Source organism: Macrotis lagotis, chromosome 2 (genome assembly GCF_037893015.1).
Source record: "Macrotis lagotis isolate mMagLag1 chromosome 2, bilby.v1.9.chrom.fasta, whole genome shotgun sequence".
In the NCBI taxonomy this organism is placed as follows: Eukaryota; Metazoa; Chordata; class Mammalia; order Peramelemorphia; family Peramelidae; genus Macrotis; species Macrotis lagotis.
In genome coordinates this window covers 222,951,507-222,969,560 of record NC_133659.1, presented here as the reverse complement: position 1 = coordinate 222,969,560, position 18,054 = coordinate 222,951,507, and the positions used below count along the sequence as shown (strand labels likewise).

Below are 18,054 nucleotides of genomic sequence, written 5' to 3'. Positions count from 1 at the left end.
AAAATTGTTTTATTCAGTCTTTCTGTAGGTTCTGCCCTTCTAAAATATGATTAGAGTCATAATTTTGCAGCTTTCGGAGCTTTGGGGGGAAGATTTTCTGGGAATTCCTGCCCTCACACTGCCATCTCGGCTCTGCCCTCTCTAAATTCTGCCTTCTAATCCATTTTGCTACTCTCCTCCAATTTACAAATTCATCTAATTTGCATTTAATGTTTTGAATGTTAATTGCACATTTATTTCCATTGTATCCTCTTATACTTTTTATTCTTTTCCTCTTTGATTCCTCTTTTTACAGAAATAAAAAAGGAAGGACATGAAGAAACAGAATGAATTTGATCAACTCTAGTAATTTATAACAGAAATATTCTCTACCTATTTCTCTATTCCCTCCTCTTATCACAAAGCCTGGATACTGATTTCTGGTTCTTATATTTTATTTATCTTTCAATTCCTTTTTATGATCAACCCTCCAAAAGATGAAGTTTGTTTTCTTTATGATTATTCCTTTCCCTACTATTCTGTCATATTCTCTTTGCTCTTTTTTATACTTGCCTACTTCCTCATTGAATTTGATATATATCTATAACAAACTCTTTTTTATTTGTATGTATTCCCTCTTTTATCTGCTTCAGATAAGGAGATCATAAAATGTCTACTCCTCCTACCCCCTTTTCCATGTTTGTGAACTCTTCTCACATACACCATTTATGCAAAATAGTAAGCTCTTTCTGTTGCTTCTTCATCTCTTCTCTGTTGTATTCACTTTATCCAACATTTTCTTCCTTCTTTTTAAACTGATACGGCAAAATAAGACCATATTTAATTCTGGGGATTGTCTTATTTAAGTTCTTCTATGACCCTTGATGATATTAGGATTTTGAAACAATGCTTGTCTCTTTTGCTTCTATTAGAATGTAAGCACTTCGTTCTTTTTTAATCTCTTTCAGTTGTTTATATGTCTTTTGCCTTTCTAGTTTTCTCTTGATTCCTTTCTTTGGATTTCAAAGTTTTGACTTAGCTCTAGTCTTTTCATAAGAAATGATTACAGGGACTTCCCAACAAGATGGCGGAGAGAAGACAGGCACTGCAATAAGTGCTCCTCTTTCCCCTCAAAAATAACATGAGAGAAACCTCTTTTTTTATTAAAGATTTTATTTATTTTGAGTTTACAATATTTTCCTCCCAATCTTACTTCCCTCCCCCCACCCCCAAAGAAAGCAATTTGTCAGTCTTTACTTTGTTTTCATATTGTACATTGATCCAAATTGAGTGTGATGAGAGAGAAATCATATCCTTAAGGAAGAAAGAAAAAGCATAAGAAATAACAAGATCAGACAATAAGATATCTGTTTTTTTCCTAAATTAAAGAGAATAGTCCTTGCACTTTGTTCAAACTCCACAGTTCTTTATCTGGATACAGATGGCACTCTACTTTGCAGACAGCCCAAAATTGTCCCTGATTGTTGCACTGATAGAAAGAGCATCAAGGTTGATCATCACCCCCATGTTGCTGTTAGGGTATACAGTGTTTTTCTAGTTCTGCTCATCTCGCTCAGTATCAGTTCATACAAATCCCTCCAGGCTTCCCTGAATTCCAATCCCTCCTGGTTTCTAATAGAACAATAGTGTTCCAATGGCATACATATACCACAGTTTGCTAAGTCATTCCCCAATTGAAGGACATTTACTTGATTTCCAATTCTTTGTCACCACAAAGAGGCTGCTATGAATATTTTTGTACAAGTGATGTTTTTACCCTTTTTCATCATCTCTTTAGGGTATAGATCCAGTAGTAGTATTGCTGGATCAAAGGGTATGCACATTTTTGTTGCCCTTTGGGCTTAGTGCCAAATTAAGAGAGAAACCTCTTAACAGAAATTCAAACGGGGCGGCTAGGTGGCATAGTGGATAAAGCACTGGCCCTGGAGTCAGGAGTACCTGGGTTCAAATCCGGTCTCAGACACCTAATAATAACCTAGCTGTGTGGCCTTGGGCAAGCCACTTAACTCCGTTTGCCTTGCAAAAACCTTCAGAAATTCAATCGACAAAACCCAGAAAGAGAAGCTAAGAGAAGAGCACCTACCAAGAAGGTCTGTCTCAGAGGACTGTGGGTGAACTGGGAGATGAGAGCAGGGGATCAGCACAGGGACAGCAGCTGGGGGAAGACAGAAGGCAGCCTCAGCCATAGAGACTTTCGGTGAGTGGTGGGTGTGAGATCCAACTTTAGCTGCGGAGTCTTCGGCCAGGAGGAGGGTAAGTTCCAGCACAGAGTCTCATAACACACCTGGAGAACAAACAGCTGAAACAGAGACCTGAGTTCCATACTTTCAGCAGAGCCCTGTGCCCAGAACAAACAATAAACAAACCCTCACTCCCACCCTCTCAGGTCAACAGAGTTCACTCAACAGAAAAAGACTAACTCCCTCCCTTAGGGCCCAGCCCAGTGTTCAAGGTCAACTCAGATTCTGTTGCTGAGGACCTCACTCCAGAGAAAGCAACCAGCACCTCTAACTGTTGGCCCCTGGAATTACTAAGACAAGTGAACAAAGCCTCCAGGATCTTCAAAAACAAACTCTGAGAAATGCGTCCCCACCCCCCCCAACACAAAATCCTAGAAAGATGAAAACAAGTCAGAGAAAAGGGGGCCCATGCAGAAATACTTAGAAGGACAGATTCTAACCCAGAGAGATCTAGCACTGCTGAGGAGAATATGAATTGGTCTCCAGCCCAGAAAGACTTCCTTGAAGAAATCAGAAAGGAGTTTAAAAATCAATTGGGAAGGGGCAGTGGATAGAGCACTGGCCCTGGAGTCAGGAGTACCTGAGTTCAAATCCTGCCTCAGATACTTAATAATTACCTAGCTGTGCAGCCTTGGGCAAGCCACTTAACTCCATTGTCTTGCAAAAAAAAACTAAAAAAAATTAAATGGGAAAACTGGGAAAAGAAACTCAAGAGAAAATTAACACATTGCAAGAGAAAATTAACATCTCACAAGAAAACAAATCCTTTGAAAATACAATTGGGGGGGGGTGGCTAGGTGGTGTAGCGGATAAAGCACTGGCCCTGGAGTCAGTAGTACCTGGTTTCAAATCCGGTCTCAGACACTTAATAATTACCTAGCTGTGTGGCCTTGGGCAAGCCACTTAACCCTGTTTGTCTTGCAAAAAAAAAATACAATTGGACAAATACAAAATGAGACATTCTCTCAAATCTTCAATGGAGAAAATGCAAAAATAAAACGATTCTCTCAAAACTACACTTGGGCAAATGGAAAACTCCTTCAAAAATAGAACTGACCAACTGGAAAAGGAGTTGCAAAAGATAAATGAAGAAAAATCTCTAAAAAAAAAGAATGGAATCAGTGGAAACTAATGCCTTTATTGTGTTAAACAAAAGCAAAAGATCGAAAAATTAGAAGAAAATGTAAAATACCTCATCAGCAAAACCACTGAACTTGAGGACAGATCAAGATGGGAGAACCTGAGAATTATAGGTCTTCCTAAAAACACTGAGGAGGGGAAAAAAAGCCTGGACTTAATATTACAGTAGTTAGTGATAGAAAATTGCCCTAATATCATGGAACCAGAGGGCAAAATAGTTATTGAAAAAATATATCGGGGGTGGCTAGGTGGCACAGTGGATAGAGTACCAGCCTTGGAGTCAGGAGTACATGAGTTCAAATCCAACCTCAGACACTTAATAATTACCTAGCTGTGTGGCCTTGGTCAAGCCACTTAACCCCATTGCCTTGCAAAAACAAATAAACAAAAAAAGAATACATCAGTCCCCTCTGGAAAGAGATCCTTAAATGAAAACAACAAGGAATGTTGTGGCCAAATTCCAGAACTATCAGATAAAAGAAAAAATTCCTACAAGCAGCCAGAAAGAAAAAATTTAAGTACCAAGAAGCCACAGTAAGGATCATGCAGGACCTGGCCACAGCAACATTAAGGAATTGAGGGGCCTGGAATGAGATATTCTGAAGAGCAAGGGAGCTTAGAATGCAGCCAAGAAGAATCCACTACTCAACAAAGCTGAGCCTTCTCTTCCAGGGAAAAAGATGGACATTTAATGAAATGGGAGATTTCCAAGATTTCATGATGAAAAGACCAGAGATAAATAGAAAACTCAGACATCAAACAGGAGGCTCAAGAGACACACAAGAAGGTTAAAAAAAACTGCTATCCAATCAGATGAAACTGGCTATCTACCCACTTGGGAGAAAGAGTCTCATAACTCTTGAGAACCGTAACACTATTAGAATATACATAGCCATAAGTGATGGACACATAACTTTTCTGTGATTCAGATAGAATGACTTAAAAACAATACCTCCTTAAAAAGGGGGACAGTAAGGAGAAGGGAGGTTGGAGGGAGACTGAATGGGTAAATCTCTTTACATCAAGAGGTACAAAAGAGAGGAAGAAATGAGGTCAGAACCACCTGAATCTTCATCTCATCAGACTTGGCTTAATGTTAACTTACACAACTTAGTTAAGTTAAGAAACTTATCTTACCTTTCAAATATTAAAAGGGGAAATGGGGAAAAGGGGAGGGGGGCAGGGAGGGGGAGAAAAAGAGGAACTAACAGAAGGAAGGGAAGAAGGGGAAAAGAGAAAGGGAAAAGAAAGGGGAGGGGGTTGATATAAGAGGGCAAACACACTGAAGGAGGCAATATTCAGGAACAAAACACCAGGGAATATGGATAAAGGGAAAAAAAGGAAAAAATATGAACAGAAGGGAAATAGCATGGAGGGCAATAAAGAGTTAGTAATTATAATTTTGAATGTGAATGGGATGAACTCTCCCTTAAAGGGTAAGTGGATAGCAGAGTAACGAGAATCCTACAATATGCTGCTTACAAGAAACTCATTTGAAGCAGAGAGATACATATAGAGTAAAGGTAAAAGGTTGGAGCAAAATATATTTTGCTTCAGCTGAAGCGAAAAAATTAGGGGGTAGAAATCCTTATCTTAGACAAAGCAGCTGAGAAAATAGATAGCACTAAAGGAGATAAAGGAAACTATATCCTCCTAAAAGGTACCATAGACAATAAAGTAATTTCAATACTAAATATGTATGCACCCAATGGGACAGCATCCAAATTATTAGAGGAAAAGTTGAAAGAGCTACAGGAAGACATAGACAGCAAAACTCTGCTAGTGGGAGACATTAATCCCCTGCTCTCAGATTTAGATAAATAGAATCATAAAATAAACAAGAAGGAAGTTAAGGAGGTAGATTGTTAGAAAACCTAGATATGATAGACCTATGGAGGAAATTGAATGGGGATAGAAAGGAATATACCTTTTTTTCTGCAGTATATGGCACTTACACAAAAATTGACTATGTACTATAAAAACCTAATGCCCAATTGCAGAAAGGAAAAAATAGCAAAATATATCTTTCTCAGATCATAATGCAATAAAAATCATACGCAATATTGGGCCAGGGAGATATAGACCCAGAACTAATTGAAAACTAAATTTTAAAGAATGAGTGGATCAAGCAACAAATAATAGAAAGAATTAATTATTTCCATCCTAGATAATTACAATAATGAAACAGCATGCCAAAACCTATGGGATACACTCAAGGCAGCTGTCAGGGGATATATTATATCTTCAAATGCTTACCTGAATAAATTAGAGAAAGAAGAAATCAATGAATTAAGTATGCAATTAAAAAAATTAGAGAAAGAACAAACTAAAACCCCCCAATAAAATACCAAATTAGAAATTTTAAAAATTAAAGGAAAAATTAATAAAATCAAAAGCAAGAAAAGTGTTGAACTAATAAATAAAACCAAGAGATGGTTTTATGAAAAAAAACAATAAAATTGATAAACCTCTGGTCAATTTGATTAAAAAAAAGAAAGAAGAAAACCAAATTGCTAGTATCATAAATGAAAAAGAGGAAGTCACCACCAATGAGAAGGAAATTAAAGTATTAGAATTATTTTGCCTAACTATATGACAATAAATGTGACAATCTAAGTGAAATAGATGAATATTTACAAAAATATAAGTTGCCCAGATTAAATGAAGAGGAAATTAAAAACCTAAATAGCCCTATCTCAGAAAAAGAAATTCAACAAGCCATTATTGAAACCTTTAAGAAAAAATCTCCAGGGCTAGATGGATTCACAAGTGAATTCTATCAACATTTAAGGAACAATTAGCTCCAATTCCAAATAAACTCTTTGGAAAAATAGGTAAAGACTGAACTCTGCCTAACTTTTTCTATGACACCAATATGGTGCTGATACCTAAACCAGGAAGAATTAAAACAGAGAAAGAAAATTATAGACCTATCTCCCTTATGAATATAGATGCAAAAATCTTAAATAAAATCTTAGCAAAACAATTATAAACAAGTTATTACTAGGATAATACATTATGATCAAATAGGACTTATCCCAGGAATGCAGGGTTAGTTCAATATTAGGAAAACTGTTAGCATAATTAATTATATCAATAACATACCTATCAGAAATCATATGATCATATCAATAGATGCTGAAAAAGCTTTTGACAAAAAACAACACCCATTTCTAATAAAAAATACTAGAGAGTGTAAGAATAAATGGTTTGCTCCTTAGAATAATAAGCAGTACGTATATGAAGCCATCAAACCATCAATGGGGATAGGCTTGAGGCATTCCCAATAAGATCGGGGTGAAACAAGAATGCCCATTATCACTGCTACTATTCGATATGGTATTAGAAATGTTAGCCTCAGCAATAAGAGAAGAAAAAGAAATTGAAGAAATTAGAATGGGTAAGGAGGAGACAAAACTCTTACTCTTTGCAGATGACATGATGGTATACCTAGAGAATCCCAAAAAGTCACCTAAAAAACTACTAGAAATAGTTAGCAACTTTAGCAAAGTGGTAGTATATAAAATAAACCCTCATAAATCCTCAACATTTTTATGACTAGCAAGATACAGCAGAAAGAGTTAGAAAGAGAAATCCCATTTAAAGAAACCTCAGGGGGTGGCTAGGTGGCGCAGTGGACAGCACCAGCCCTGGAGTCAGGAGTACCTGAGTTCAAATCCAACCTCAAACACTTAAAATTACCTAGCTGTGTGGCCTTGGGCAAGCCACTTAACCCCATTGCCTTGCAAAAACCTAAAAAAAAGTAACCTCAGACACAATAAAATAACTGGGAGTCTACCTGCCAAAAAATTTTGAAAACAATTACTAAACTCTTCTCACATAAATTCAGATTTAAATACCTGGGCAAACATCAAACGTTCATGGATAGGTCAAGCTAATATAATAAAAATGACAATTCTACCAAAGCTAAACTACTTGTTTAGCGCCCTACCAATCAAAATTCCAAAAAATTACTTTAACGAGTTAGAAAAAATTGTAAGTAAATTTATAGTTTATATGGAGAAATAAAAAGTGAAGAATTTCCAGAGATTCAATAAAAAAGTGCAAAAGAAAGTGGCTTAGCTTTACCAGATCTAAAATTGTATTATAAAGCATCAGTCATCAAAACTGTCTGGTACTGGTTAAGAAATAGAGTCATGGATCAGTGGAATAGACTAGGTGCGATATCAGGAAATGATTATAGTAATCTGCTACTTGATAAACCCAAAGAGTCCAGCTATTGGAATAAAAACTGTCTCTTTAATAAAAACTGTTGGGAAAATTGGAAGTTAGTATGGAAGAAACTTAGATTAGACCAACACCTTACACCCTATACCAAGATAAGATCCAAATGGATACAGAGAACTGAGTCAAGTTTTCTTTTTCTTTTTTTAAATTTATTTTTATTAAAGATATTATTTGAATTTTACAATTTTCCCCCCAATCTTGCTCCCCCCCCCACAGAAAGCACTCTGTCAGTCTTTACTTTGTTTCCATGTTGTACCTTGATCCAAATTGGGTGTGATGAGAGAGAAATCATATCCTTAAAGAGAAGAGAAGTTTAAGAGGTAACAAGATCAGACAATAAGATATCTTTTTTTCCCCTAAATTAAGGGGAATAGTCCTTGCACTTTGTTCAAACTCCACAGCTCCTTCTCTGGATACATATGGTACTCTCCTTTGCAGACAGCCCCAAATTGTTCCTGATTGTTGCACTGATGGAATGAGCAAGTCCTTCAAGGTTGAACATCACTCCCATGCTGCTGTTAGGGTGTACAGTGTTTTTCTGGTTCTGCTCATCTCACTCAACATCAGTTCATGCAAATCCCTCCAGGTTTCCCTGAAATCCCGTCCCTCCTGGTTTCTAACAGAACAAAAGTGTTCCATGACATACATATACCACAGTTTGCTAAGCCATTCCCCAACTGAAGGACATTTACTGGATTTCCAATTCTTTGCCACCACAAACAGGGCTGCTATAAATATTTTTGTACAAGTAATGTTTTTACCCTTTTTCCTCATCTCTTCAGGGTATAGACCTAGTAGTGGTATTGCTGGGTCAAAGGGTATGCACATTTTTGTTGCCCTTTGGGCATAGTTCCAAATAGCTCTCCAGGTTTGGATGAGTTCACAACTCCAACAGTGTAATAGTGTCCCAGATTTCCCACATCCCTTCCAACAATGATCATTATCCTTCCTGGTCATACTGGCCAATCTGAGAGGTGTGAGGTGGTACCTCAGAGAAGCTTTAATTTGCATTTCTCTAATAATTAATGATTTAGAGCATTTTTTTCATATGGCTATGGATTACTTTGATCTCCTCATCTGTAAATTGCCTTTGCATATCCTTTGACCATTTGTCAATTGGGGAATGGCTTTTTGTTTTAAAAATAGGACTCAGTTCTCTGTATAGTTTAGAAATGAGTCCTTTGTCAGAATCATTAGTTGTAAAGATTGTTTCTCAATTTACTACATTTCTTTTGATCTTGGTTGCATTGGTTTCATCTGTGCAAAAGCTTTTTAATTTAATGTAATCAAAATCATCTAATTGGCTTTTGGTGATGTTCTCCAACTCTTCCTTAGTCACAAACTATTCCCCTTTCCATAGATCTGACAGGTAGACTAGTCCTTCATCTTCTAATTTGCTTATAGTATTGTTTTTTTATGTCTAGGTCCTGTAACCATTTGGATCTTATCTTGGTAAAGGGTGTGAGGTGTTGGTCTAATCTAAGTTTCTTCCACACTAACTTCCAATTATCCCAGCAATTTTTATCAAAGAGAGAGTTTTTATCCCAATGGCTGGACTCTTTGGGTTTATCAAACAGCAGATTACTATAATCATCTCCTGTGTTTACACCTAGTCTATTCCACTGGTCCACCACTCTATTTCTTAGCCAATACAAAACAGTTTTGATGACTGATGCTTTATAATACAATTTTAGATCGGGTAGGGCTAAGCCACCTTTTTTGCACTTTTTTTCATTAAGCTCCTGGAAATTCTTGACTTTTTATTTCTCCATATGAATTTACTTACAATTTTTTCTAACTCATTAAAGTAATTTTTGGAATTTTGATTGGTAGGGCACTAAACAGATAGTTTAGTTTTGGTAGAATTGTTATTTTTATTATATTAGTTCTACCTATCCATGAGCAGTTGATATTTGCCCAGTTATTTAAATCTGATTTAATTTGTGTGAGAAGTGTTTTATAATTGTTTTCAAAAAGATTCTGAGTCTGTCTTGGCAAATAGACTCCCAAATATTTTATATTGTCTGAGGTTACTTTGAATGGAATTTCTCTTTCTAGATCTTCCTGCTGTTTCTTGCTAGACATATGTAGAAAAGTTGAGGATTTATGAGGGTTTATTTTATAACCTGCAACTTTACTAAAATTGCTAATTGTTTCTAATAGTTTTTTAGATGATTTCTTGGGATTCTCTAGGTAGACCATCATGTCATCTGTGAAGAGTGAGAGTTTTGTCTCTTCCATCCCAGTTCTAATTCCTTCAATTTCTTTTTCCTTCTTTAATTGCTGATGCTAACATTTCTAATACAATATTGAATAGTAGTGGTGATAATGGGCACCCTTGTTGCACCCCTGATCTTATTGGGAATGCCTCTAGCCTCTCCCCATTGAATATGATGCTTGTTGATGGTTTCAGATAGATATTGCTAATTATTTTAAGGAACAGTCCATTTATTTCTACACTCTCTAGTGTTTTTAATAGGAATGGATGCTGTATTTTGTCAAAAGCTTTCTCAGCATCTATTGATATGATCATATGATTTCTGATACGTTTGTTGTTGATATAATTGAGTATACTAACAGTTTTCCTAATATTGAACCAACCCTGCATTCCTGGAATAAATCCTACTTGATCATAATGTATTATCCTAGTGATGACCTGTTGTAATCATTTTGCTAAGATTTTATTTAGGATTTTTGCATCTATATTCATCAGGGAAATAGGTCTATAATTTTCTTTCTCTGTTTTAACTCTTCCTGGTTTAGGTAACAGTACCATATTGGTTTCATAGAGTTAGGCAGAGTTCCATCTTTCCCTATTTTTCCAAAGAGTTTATATAGGATTGGAACCAATTGTTCCTTAAATGTTTGGTAGAATTCACTTGTGAATCCATCAGGCCCTGGAGATTTTTTTTTTAGGGAGTTCAGTCATGGCTTGTTGAATGTCTTTTTCTGAGATAGGGTTGTTTAGGTATTTAATCTCTTCTTCATTTAACCTGGGCAACTTATATTTTTGTAAATATTCATCCATTTCACTTAGATTATCAAATTTATTGGCATAGAGTTGGGCAAAATAATTTCAAATTATTACTTTAATTTCCTCCTCATTGGTGGAGAGTTCACCTTTTTCATTTATGATACTAGCAATTTGGTTTTCTTCTTTCTTTTTTTTAATCAAATTGACCAGAGTTTTACCAATTTTATTGGTTTTTTCATAACACCAACTTTTGGTTTTATTTATTAATTCAATAGTTTTTTTGCTTTCAATTTTATTAATTTCTCCTTTAATTTTTAGAATTTCTAATTTGGTATTTAATTGGGGATTTTTGATTTGTTCTTTCTCTAATTTTTTTAGTTGCATTTTTAGTTCATTGATTTCTTCTGTCTCCAATTTATTCATATAAGCATTTAGAGCTATAATATATCCCCTGAGGGCTGCTTTGAATGAATCCCATAGGTTTTGGTATGTTGTTTCATTATTATCATTATCTAGGATAAAATGGTTAATTCTTTCTATAATTTGTTTTTTGGTCCACTCATTTTTTAAAATGAGGTTATTCAGTTTCCAATTTGTTCTGGGTCTATGTCTTCTTGGCCCAGTATTGCATATGACTTTTATTGCATTGTGATCTGAGAAAGATTCACTATTTCTGCCTTTCTGCAGTTGATCATTAGGTTTTTATGTCCTAGTACATGGTCAATTTTTGTACAAGTTCCATGTACTGCAGAGAAAAAGGTATATTCCTTTCTATCCCCGTTCATTTTCCTCCATAAGTCTACCATATCTAATTTTTCTAACAATCTATTTACCTCCTTAACTTCTTTCTTGTTTATTTTATTATTTGATTTATCTAGATCTGATAGTGGGAGGTTGAGGTCTCCCACTAGTAGAGTTTTGCTGTCTATGTCTTCCTGTAGTTCTTTCAGCTTCTCCTCTAAGAATTTGGGTGCTGTCCCACTGGGTGCATGTATATTCAATATTGAAATGACTTTATTGTCTATGGTACCTTTTAGGAGAATAAAGTTTCCTTCCTTATCTCTTTTAACGCTATTTATTTTTGCTGCTGCTTTGTCTGAGATAAGGATTGCTACCCCTGCTTTTTTTACTTCAGCTGAAGCAAAATATATTTTGCTCCAACCTTTTACCTTTACTCTATATGTATCTCTCTGCTTCAGATGAGTTTCTTGTAAGCAGCATATTGTAGCATTCTGGTTTTTTAATCCACTCTCCTATTTGCTTATGTTTTAAGGGAGAGTTCATCACATTCACATTCGAGGTTATCATTACTAATTCTTTATTGCCCTCCATGCTATCTTCCCTCTGTATTTTTCCCCCTTTCCCCCCTTTTATCCATATTCCCCAGTCTTTTGTTTCTGAAAACCACCCCCTTCAGCCCCTTCAGTGTGTTTGCCCTCCTATATCACACCCTCCCCTTTCTTTCCCCTTTCCCTTTTCCCCTTTTCTCTTTCCCTCCTTTTGTTATTTCCTCTTATTTCCCCCCACTCCCCTTCCCCTTCTCCATCCCCCCTCCCCTTTTCCCCTTTTAATACTTGAAAGGTTAGATGTTTTATAAGTTAACTGAGTATGTGTAGGTTGACTTTAAGCCAAGTCTGATGAGAAGATTCAGGTGTTTCTCCTCTGCTCCCTTCTTCCCCACTATTACCATAGGTTTTTTGGTACCTCTTAGTGTAATGAGATTTACCCCATTCAGTCCCCTCCCTCCTCTCGTCTCTTTCCTGTCCCCCTTTTTAGGGCGGTAGTGTTTTTTTTAAGATCATTCTACCTAAGTCATAGAAAATTCTGAGTGTCCCTTCTAGTTCTGTATATTCTATCGAATAGAGTCAAAATTCCTGAGAGTTATTAGAGTCTTTCTCCCAAGTGGGGTTAAAGCCAGTTACATTCCATTAGATAGTAGTCTCATGGATAGGTCACGAATGTCCCTCATTTCTGGCTAGGTGTATTCTCTCTGTTAGAGTTACATTTCTCAAGGTTTATGAGAATCTTTTTTTTCCCCCCGTGCTGGGATATAGCCAGTTTCAACTTACTGGATTGCATTTTTTTTCTTTTACTGCCCCTCCTTTTCTTTTTTTTTAACTTTTTCATGTGTCTCTTGAACCTCCTGTTTGATGTTCAAATTTTCTGTTTAGCTCTGGTCTTTTCATCAGAAATTTTTGGAATTCTTCCATTTCGTTAAATGTCCATCTTTTTCCCTGGAAGAGAAGGCTCAGCTTTGCAGGAAAGTAGATTCTTGGCTGCATTCCAAGCTCCCATGCTCTTCAAAATATATCATTCCAGGCCCTTTGATCCCTTAAAGTTGATGCAGCCAGGTCCTGCGTGATCCTTACTGTGGCTCCTTGATATTTAAATTGTTTCTTTCTGGCTGCTTGCAGGATTTTCTCTTTTATCTGATAGTTCCGCAGTTTGGCCACAACATTCCTTGGTGTTTTCATTTTAGGATCTTTTTCTGGTGGGGATCAATATACTCTTTCAATAACTACTTTGCCCTCCGATTCCATGATATCAGGGCAGTTTTCCATCACTAGATCCTATAATATTAAGTCCAGGCTTTTTTTCTCTTCATTGTTTTCAGGAAGTCCGATAATTTTCAGGTTGCTCCCCCTCGATCTATTCTCAAGGTCAGTGGTTTTGTTGATGAGGTATTTTACATTTGCTTCTATTTTTTCTATTTTTTGATTTTTTTAACTGACTCTTGCTGTCTCATGGAGTCATTAGTTTCTGTAGACTCCATTATTTTTTGGGGGGGGAGTTTTCTTCATTAACCTTTTGCAACTCCTTTTCCAGTTGGTCAATTCTACTTTTGAAAGAGCTTTCCATTTGACCAATTGAGGTTTTGAGAGAATTAATTTCTTTTTGCATTTGCTCATTTGAGGATCTGAGAGAATTATTCCCATTTTGTAATTGTCCAATTGATGATCTGAGAGATTTATTCTCCTTTTGTGTTTGTCCACTTGTACTTTCTAAGCTTTTTATTTTCTTGTTGCAAGGTATTAATTGTCTCTTCCAAATTTTTAAACTCCTTCCTTATTTTTTTCAAGGAAGTCTTTCTGTGCTGGAGACCAGATTGTATTCTCCTCAGAGGTTCCAGGTCTCTCTGAGTTGGGGTCTTTCCCTTCCAAGAATTTTTCTATGGATCCACCTTTCCGCTGACCCTTCTTCCTTATGCTAAGACCTTGAGTTGGGTGGGGCTGGTTCACCTGGGCTTGGGATTGCTAAAGGCTTTACTGAATGCAGTTTCTCTGGCTAGCCAGTAGGAGGTGCTGGTTGCCTTCTCTGGAGTATCTGTGACCTTGTTTGAGGCCTTCTCCCTTTGCCCTAAGGGAGGAGTTGGAGGTATTGAATTCTTTTGCCTTCAATCAATGGTGGGCTTTACCCTGGCCTGAGGTCATTCCTCAGCTGGGCTGGTTCTTTTGCTCACACACCTGGGCCTGAGGCAGAAGTAGTTTGCATTTGTTTCAGAAGAGGCCTCTGTGCAATGGAGGCATGCATTCAGAGTTTCTCAGACCCCAGGAGCCTAGGGATGGTGTCCACAGCTCTTCTGCACCAGAACTCTCCCCCAGCCTGGTCCCCAAGCTCCAGGGGGACAGCACCAACACCAGCACCTCTGCTTCCCCGCGGACCCAAGCCCCTTTTGTCCAGCCCCACCGCTGATCCAGCAGGTCCGGCTCTTGGGCCCTCAGACTCCTGGTTCCAATTCAGCTGTTAATCTGGCTGATCCAGGGCTGATCCTCCCTCTGAGCCCAGACTCACCCGCCCAAATTTGGCCAAAGCTGCTGCAGGAGACAAACCCTGAGGTAGATGTTCTTTTTCCTGGCTTTTCTTTCTGGGTTTTGTGGGTCGGATTTGTTTTAAGAGGTTTGTTTCATGTGATAGATGGGGAAAAGATCAGGAGACTTTAGAACTGTGCCTGTCTACTCTCCGCCATCTTGGCCAGCTCAAGTTTTCAAAAAAAACAAGCCATTTCCCAATTGACAAATGGTCAAAGGATATGCAAAGGTAATTTACAACTGAGGAATTCAAAGCAATCCATAGTCGAATGAAAAATTGCCACCTCACACCTCTCAGACTAGCCAATATGAACAGAAGGGACAATCATCAATGTTGGAAGGGATGTGGGAAATCTGGGACATTAATACATTGTTGGTGGAACTGTGAATGCATCCAACCTTTCTGGAGAGCAATTTGGGATTATGCTCAAAGGGCAACAAAAATGTATATACCCTTTGATCCAGCAATACCATTACTGGGTCTATACTCTGAAGAGATTATGAAAAACATCACTTGTACAAAAATATTTATAGCAGCCCAAGAGGCCCCAAGCCTTGTTTGTGGTGGCAAAAAACCCTGGAAATTAAGTGAATGTTCTTCGATTGGGGAATGGCTTAACAAACTGTGATATATGTATGTCATGGAACACTATTGTTTTATTAGAAACCAGGAGGGATGGGAATTCAGGGAAGTCTCGAAAATTTGCATGAACTGATGCTGAGTGAGATGAGCAGAACCAGAAAAACATTGTACATCCTAACAGCAACATGGGGGTGATGGTCAATATTGATGGACTTGCTCATTCCATTAGTGCAACAACCAGGGACAATTTTGGGCTATATGCAATAGAGAATACCATCTGTATCCATAGAAAGAATTATGGACTATAAACAAAGACCAAAGACTATTACCTTCCAATTCTACTATCTCATACTTTAGTTTTCTTCTTTAAGGATATGATTTCTCTGTTATCACATTCAGCTGAGATCAATGTATAACATGGAATCAATGTAAAGACTAACAAAATGCTTTCTGTGGGGCATGGGGAGGGAAGCAAGAATGGGGGAAAATTGCAAAACAAAATAAATAAAATCTTTCAAAAAGTAAAAATAAAATAACATAACATAACATAAAAAAAGAAATGATTAAAAGTTTTCTTTTCTATAATAGATCTAATTTTTTAATCCTTGTAGTACTACACTCATTTTGCAAAGTAGGTTGCTCTTTGTTGTAGTTCTTTATCTTTTGCCTTTTGGAATAGCATATTCCTAGTTTTTCCTCTTCTATATTCATTGAAGCTGTTTAGTTTTGTGTGATAATAACTATGATTCCTCTTGACTTGAACTCTTTTTCCTCTAATTGATTTTTAATTTTTTTGACTTGTTCTTTTGCTTATTTTCCTTCATTCTTGAAAAGGAACAAAATAATATCACCATGTTGGAGTCAAGATAGAGTGTGCCTGAGTCTGGCTGATCAAACCACTACAAGCTTGGAATGCTCTATCACAGGTCAGGCAAAAATAGTCCATGTGAACATTTGGGATTGGAGAAGTCTCTAAATTTGCACAGCTCACATTTCTTTTGAGCTCCTGCAATTCTTCTCTGCTCATAGAGCATAGCACCTTTTTTGATGCAAGCAGGTCATACTGTGCAGTCCTTTGCCAATATCTCATATGTTACACAATCAATTCCACAGTTCTTTAGTATCTCTGTATTGCTTCTTCTAAAGTAAGTGCCTTCATTGCATGGGTTCTCTTGTTGGTTTAGATTTCTTTCAAAATATGATCAATGAATCCCATTTTCATATGGCCCAGTTGGTCTAGCATCAGGTAGACCTGAGTTCAAATTTGACCTCAGATACCTAGTAGTTGTGTGATTTAACTTATAACTCAGTTTCTTCATATGGGAAATAAAAATAATAATAATTACACATACCTCCCAGAGTTGTTATGAGAAACAAATGAGATGATTGTAAAGTGCTTAGCACAATGCCTAGCAAAGAGCAAATGTTATATTAATGTTATTGTTAATATTATTATTATCCTAAAAAATCTATCCAGCCTTCTCTTATGATTTCTAAAAATAAGATGTATATTTAGTAGCAGAAAGACATTCAATCAGGCTCTACCCCAGAATTCTTCCATGAAGATTTAGAAAATGTACTAATTAACTAATTAGGCAATCCAAGAAAAAAGTAGTGATTTTTCTAGCCCAGGTTGCAAATGGAGACTGGAAATAATAGGTAGGTGATCGACCCAGGAATAACTGTGTAGTGCATTTCAACAAAGGGAGAGGCTATGCATCAAGGAAAAAGAGAAGTTTCAGATCCAGCATAGAGGATTCTGATCTTGTTATGGGGTCAAGATTTAGGTGCCAACTAGCTGCTCTATCCCTCACTTCCTAGTTCCAGGTTAGGATTATAACAGTTAATACCAAGAAGACTAGGCAGGGATCAAACCTTGACCAGAATCAGATTACTTTGAGAGTGCTAAAATTTTGTAAATCTCCAACTTGAGCTTTCCCTGAAATCCTGGGGAAGCAACAAGTCAGGAAGCAGATTAGAAGAATGAAGAAACAAAAAAGAATTCTACCATAAAGAGATTTTATTGTTAAGACACAAGTCTGGAAAAAAGAGAAATACTCCAAAACATCTACAAGTAAAGCCTCCAAGAAAAAATAGTTTGATTACCAGTTCATCTAGAATTCCTGGAAGAGATGAAGCAAGAAGTAACAAAAATTAATATTCTTATAAATTAAATGAAAATTCCAGAAGAAAAAATGAAAAAGGAAAGACAACAATGGAAGAATGAATTGGAAAGGGAACTAGCAGCTTGGCACAAGAGAGAGAGATAAAACTCCATGAAAGTTAGAATGAACCACAAAAATGATAATAAGTGCATAAGATATTCTATATTTGCCTCTGGAATTTTTCTCATCATAGTATTCCTTCATATTGTATTCAGTGTTTTATTCTTTTTTACTTATATATTGTCTTTGATTAAGCCTTTGTTTTTGTTTTTGTTTTTGCTTGGGTCAGTTCACCCTTAATTTGGAGATGCCTGAAATTATCCAGAATGTTTGGAGGTCTGTATTTGAGGTATAGGGGCTTAATCTGTCAATTCATTATGTATAATTCTAGCCATCAGGTCATATTGGCTAAGTACTTGATAAGTGAATGAAGGCCATTCAACACCAGGAAACCAGAGCCTACCCAGGCATCTTGCTGTCCGCTTTGCTGATACCCCCTTCTCTGTACCTAAATCAAATACCTTCTCCTATATCAAGGAAGATGAAAATCTACTAGGTGAATTTCAGTGAAAACCTTTGCATATTAAATAGAAAGGATCGAAAAATGAGGACCATAATTTAGTAAGTGCAGTCAAAAATGCTTTTCTTTCATTTGCATCTCTGTAAGATATTTTTTCAGCCGTGACAAATAAGTAACCACAAATTTTGAAATAAACTGAACTTAGAACATTTGAATCATTGTACCTGGAAGTATTAAACCTAAATTTTAAAAAGTGACAGAGCATATTTAATCACATTAATTTCACTAAAATGTTCTCTCTCTAATTTTCTCTTAACACTTTTTTTTGTGAGAGCAAAAAAGGGGTTTGATTTTATCAAAATGTTTTATAATAAT

At 36.6% G+C, this 18,054-nt stretch overlaps 1 pseudogene; it reads right to left on the bottom strand.

The window, feature by feature from the left end:
- Positions 1 to 2,137: 2,137 nt before the first annotated feature.
- LOC141512096 (magnesium transporter NIPA2-like) overlaps positions 2,138 to 18,054 on the bottom strand; it is a 102,960-nt pseudogene continuing 87,043 nt past the window's right edge.